The following is a 6,000-nucleotide window of genomic DNA, read 5'->3' as shown; positions in this document are numbered from 1 at the left end:
CTCAAGGGCTGTTGTAAATCAGTTGTTCTCTTTTTTCAGCAGTAGATGTCATACGCTGACCTTCATGCAGGGGCAAACTGTGGTTAGATGTCTATCACAGGTGCTTAATCTTGGTCAGATGGATTGGTGGGTTAACCACTTCCTTTCTCAGTGATGTAACTTCCTTTCTGTCTGCTCAGTAGACATCTGTTGATAACTGTAGGGTATTATAGGTTTACTTTACATGCTCATAAAGAGAGCTTTACTTTGTTAAGCCTTACAGGCATCTTATGAGTTGATCAATAACCAAACAACTGAGACTTTAAAAAATAATCGGAAACAAAAAGTGTATTTTGTATTCACAATCGTAATTTCAAAGCATCAAGAATTTGGAATTCAAGGACGTTGTTACAAGGAGCGTCAAAAATAATCTATCTATCTATCTATCTATCTATCTATCTATCTATCTATCTATCTATCTATCTATCTATCTATCTATCTATCTATCTATCTATCTATCCAACAGAACTGTTATTAAAAAGAGCTTTTTTACACTACTTTTTAAAATATATATCTAGACTTCACATTTCAAATGTCAAGCGTAACTGTTATTGGTGAATAAGTGATGGATCAGGTATGGATGGTGCGTGCACTGCATATCTTCTTCCAGCAGGTTTCAGGCCAGGCGTATTTTTGGGCTTCGTCTCGCCCATGTTGTTACTTTTCACTTTTTTTTTTCCGGAAGCGGAAGCATTGCACTTGAAGTTTTGGAATAGTTTTGGCAGATGATTCCGTACAGATACTTTCTAACTATCGGCGCGCAATCATCATCACGTCCTGCTGTTGAGAGATGGTAAGATGCGTTTTTCTGCTTTTTGAGGGCTATTCCTTTCTTTAATGTTTACTTTAATCTTGCGTGCTCTCATATTGGCTTGAGGTTGTTTTATGCGTAGATGCTCACTGAAATACAGACATTTAAGCGCTCGTGCTAGTTTAATGCGTGTTATGGCGTGTAAGCACGCGCGCGCTTATTTCTAGTTTAGTAGTAGAGTTGTTTTGTATGCGCGTGTGATTGAAACAGTATAATAGTATCCATATTTTAGAAAAGTAAAGTAAAGGGAACTTTTGCACTGTGATGCAACAGTTTCGCGACTGATCGGATGACATTGACATTATTATTTTTTTCGTGAATTCCCTTTTTTAGTTGACACTTATGATCATGGTTATGATAATGGGTCATGTTCATGTCACTTGCTACACCCTCCTGTTTGTGTATGGAAAGTTGAAACCGACCAACAAGTTTACAGCCTCATTAGATAGGCTACTCTTGATTTGCTAGAACATTTGTGTTGTTTATTGGAATGATAATGACTTGCTCTTCATAGCTGATAGTATCTCCTTCATTGCATTTTTGATACATTGCTAATAAAGCCAGATGACTAGAAGAAAGTTTTAGAAGTCATCAGGGCCACCCAAAGCTCACCTAAAGTGGCAGCTGTATTTAGGCCTATGTTTATGGTATGTTGGTCATCCCAAATGACAGAATCATCAAAAGTTTGTCTGGAAAATGTGTTTGATTGTGGACCACCTGAACAGTGAAACAAAACATGTGGACCATTTAACACCTTAACTCTGTGGGAAACTACTTGAAAACAGTTACCTCCAGTTTAAGAAATGTAAACAAAAATAGCCTTACTTTTACCATAATCTTGCCGAAAATTGACATAAACCTGTCAGTTATGCATTTGAAGTGAGACAATTGAAGCAATGTATCATTAATTATTGTGGATCAGTTATTTACTATTAAGTTAATCACTTTATTAATTAAGTGTTGGTGGGTCTTATCAGTTATTATTCATTGTTTTATTTATGTACACTACCATTTAAACGTTTAGGGTCTATACTTTTATTCAGCAAGGATACTAAAATGAATCAAAAGTGACAGTAGAGATATTTATAATGTTATAAATACTGGTCTTTTGAACTTTCAAATAATCCTTATTTAAAGGGATAGTTCACCCAAAAAATGAAAATTCTGTCATTATTTACTCACCCTCAAGCTGTTCCAAACCTGTATGAATTTCTTTCTTCTGCTGAACACAAAAGAAGATATTTTGAAGAATGTAAGTAACCAAACTGTTGACGAGCATTGACAAACTGTTGACGAGTCATGGAGCATTGACTTCCATGGTATTTTTTTTTTTTATGGACAAGAAACTTTTTGGTTACCAACATTCTTCTGCTGAACACAAAAGAAGATATTCTGAAGAAAGAAATTCATACAGGTTTGGAACAGCTTGAGGGTTGAGTAAATGTTGACTGAATGATCATTTTTGGGTGATCTATCCCTTTAAATGTATCATGGTTTTCACACAATTTTAAGCAATTTAAATGCTTCTCGATCACCAAATCAGATTATTAGAATTATTTCTGAAGGATGATGAAAATTCAGCTTTGTCATCACAGGAACAGATTACATTTTCAAATATATTAAAATAGAAAGCAGTTTTTTTTATTCTAATAATGTTTCACAATATTACACATTTTACTGTTATTGATCAAATAAATTCAGCCATTGTGAGCATAAGGTATTTCTTTGAAAAACATGAAAAAACCCTGCCAACCCTAAACTTTTTAGCAGTTGCTGTGCTTTATTATTAAAATTAATATTATTTTTAATTGCCCATCATCTCGCAGACCACTTGGGATCTTTCAAGGACCACTAGTGCTTCACTGACAGCAGTTTGAGAACCACCGGTTTAGACTGATCTGAAGTTTTAGTACTCTTAACCATTCTTAGTTTTAGCCTAGTGGCTCTCAAGTCTCCTTAAAAGTTCATTCCACTCTCTCATGTTCGTGACTTTTCCACAGTTTTATTGCAAGTAGGGCAGCTGTGTTCTATGCAAACATAAAAGTCAGGACTGTGGACTGTCTTCTGGGTGTCTTCAGATAACATTGGCCGGGTGTAAACACAGCTGACATATGTGTGCGTGAAAGAGTGTGTTTGATCAAATGAGAGCACTGGTGTGTATTTGCAGAGATAACACGGGTGAATCCGTGTGTTGTCGCATGATTTACCGCATTCCTTCCACAGGTAGAGACCGTGTAAACGCGTTCTTTAAGGAAGAGTTCTCCCAAAATTGAAAAAAATCAGTTATTCACCCCTGTAGATGGCTTAGTGGTAGGGATAAACTGAAATTTAAGCTGTTATTGACCGTAAGAGCTCTCAAATCCCATTTGCGGTTGTGATATTCAAACTTGCTGCATTGCAATCTGTAGAATTTCCATTTAGGTGAGCTATCTCTTTGACAAGAGAAATCAGCAGTAGTGGTTGAGAGTAAGCCAAGTTTTTGTGTTAACAAGTCTCGAGTTGCTTTTCGTGGAAGATATGTCACGCTAACTAAACAAAAGGTGTGGCTCTGTTTCCTTAGCAAAGTACTGTTATTTACAATAGGAAGTTAGATTATATTAAAGAGAACCATTTCTATTGATGCCACTGAAAGTCACTGCAACAGCGGATTACGTTTCCTTCCCTGCATGGTCTAAATGCCATCCTGATTAGTTTGGCTTAATGCCTACTGTTTCACATCCAAAGTACAATTTTACAAGCCATCAGCTTTACAATATTCCCATATTAGACATGCAAAACAGTTGCTACATGCCGACTGCTGCCGATGCTGTGTTATAGTTACTTATTACACCACGGCTCTGTGGAATACTATCAATCGTGCCATCCAGCGGTATGTTATTCCTTGAAAACAACTGGTAAAAACTGATAACAGGCTCATCTGGGTAACTGAAGTCAGCACTATATGCTTGCTAGGAATGTTTTTTCTTCATGGAAGTTTTGCGTTTGGTGTGCTAATAAAATATTAAAACTCAAATCAATATTCAAGTGCGCAATTAATTTAATTATGTCATCAGGGTATCGCGGACTCGCTGTTTTGTTTCATCCAAACACAGCTGGTGCCATTGATTGTTTTGTGCACTGTTACTGTAATGGATAATGAGATAACAAACTAATAAGATTTTAAAGTTTAATCTCAAATCAATCAATCTCTTATCCCCATAATTATTTATGTGGTGGTGAAATGCCATGTAATAAGTGACATTACTGTACCGTATCCCTTAAATGTTCGTCTAGTTTGAACTTGCCGCTTACTAGCAACTGCTTTCTTCGTGGAAGCTTTGCGTTTATAGACCTTTTTAAATATTTCAACTCAAGTCAATATTTTGTGTCTATTTATTTACTTATGTGGCTAGTAGCCGTGTAATAAGCGGGATAATGTACATCCAGCCGGCTGTTATCGCAGAATAAACCACGGCATGGTGATCAGTTACCCGATGTGCCGCGGAGATTGTTTTATAGCCTACATTGTACAAAACAATCATTGCAAATTGGCAACAGCTGCATTTGTATGAAACAAGACCGAGCGAGTCCACAAAATACTGATTTGAGTTTTAACATTTTATCAGCTTGCCAAACGAATTCCTAGCAAGCATATATAGCGCTGACTTCAGTTACCCCGGATGAGCCTGTTATCAGTTTGTACTGGTTGTTATCGGGGAATAACATACCGCTGGATGGCACGATTGACCAATCAGAATCAAGTATTCCACAGAGCCGTGCAATCTGCGATAACAACCTGTTGGATGTTCATTGTCCCTGAAGCAGGTTAGGAAGTTTTCTGATGCATTTTAGCAGTCATCTGCCTCATGCTTAAGCATCTTCTAAACGGCTTGATTCAGGAGAAATTGTCCTAAACTGGTTGTTTGTTTTTATGCACAGGGCAGAAAAACAAGTGAAGGTCCTGTGTGGCTAATGTGAATGGCTATTCGGAGGCTTTGTCCACAGGAAATGAATTCAGCTAGGGGCTTGAAACAGACACGGCTTATTGAAATCTCAAGAGAAATGCTTCAAAGAGACTTGAGGGAAATGACACTGTTGTGTTGTAGGCTACAGTCTACATTACTCTCACAATAATTGTAAGATGAGGGTTTAGTAAATACTTTATAAACCCCACAAAATGATTTAGTGACGAGCACAGTTTTCTTTTCTTTTCTTCTTAAAACTAGATAAGTTTTTTTTTAAATGGCTAAATAGGTTGTGAACTATGATTTACTACTTGCTATAGCTAGTCAGATGCAGAGGGAGAGATATTCTTATTCTAGAGAGCTGAAAGTATTTGGGCTAATTTGGTCAAAAGTGACAGTAAAGACTTTTATAATGTTACAAAATATTTCAAATAAATTCTGTTCTTTTGAACTTTCTATTCATCAAAGAATCCTGAACAAAAAATGTAGCACGGTTTCCACAAAAATATTAAGCAGCACAACTGTTTTCAACATTGATAATAATTAGAAATGTAGTTTCTTGTGCACCAAATCAGCATATTAGAATGATTACTGAAGGATCATGTGACACTGAAGACTGGAGTAATGATGCTGAAAATTCAGCTTTGCATCACAGGAATAAATGACATTTTACAATATGTTCACATAGAAAAGAGTCATTTTAAATTGTAATAATATTTCACAATATTTAGCTTTGGTGAGTAGCCTATAAAAGACTACATAAAAAAATCTTACCGACCCCAAACTTTTAAACTGTAGTGTATCTGCCAAATGTTAATGTTGTCAACTTTTAGTTTTACCATGTGACCTCAAAACCTGACATATGAGACATTTTTGAAAAATAAGAACTAGTTTACCTGGTCTCAAAAGCTTTTAGCCCTAAGGCTAGTGCTTGCTAAAGCAAAACCAGAGAATGTTATTTCCCCTTTACTGTGGGAAAATCAGAGTATAATGCACAGCTTTAACTGGCTTATTACTTTGAAATGTGATTACATTAAAGGGATAGTACACCCAAAAATGAAAATTCTGTCATAATTTACTCACCTCATGTTGTTCAAAACCTGTATGACTTGACTTTCCTTCTTCTGTCGAACTCAAAAGTATCCGTTTTTGTTGCCGTTTGTTTTGTTGCCGCATTGTTTGTCATACAATGAAAGTAGAAGTCAC

The 6,000-nt window shown here is 36.2% G+C and overlaps 1 protein-coding gene across 1 annotated transcript in view; it reads left to right on the top strand.

Annotated features, from left to right (window-relative positions):
- The first annotated feature begins 725 nt into the window (after window positions 1-725).
- Window positions 726-6,000, top strand: part of itprid2 (ITPR interacting domain containing 2) — a 44,001-nt gene continuing 38,726 nt past the window's right edge. The window contains exon 1 of the mRNA XM_084421607.1: window positions 726-832. The gene's annotated coding sequence lies outside the window, so the exon portion shown is untranslated. The remainder of the gene's footprint in view (window positions 833-6,000) is intronic.

This window comes from Rutilus rutilus (genome assembly GCF_951802725.1).
Source record: "Rutilus rutilus genome assembly, chromosome: 10".
NCBI lineage: Eukaryota > Metazoa > Chordata > Actinopteri > Cypriniformes > Leuciscidae > Rutilus > Rutilus rutilus.
The sequence above is the reverse complement of the archived record's forward strand: the minus strand, read 5'-3'. Positions and strand labels throughout refer to the sequence as shown.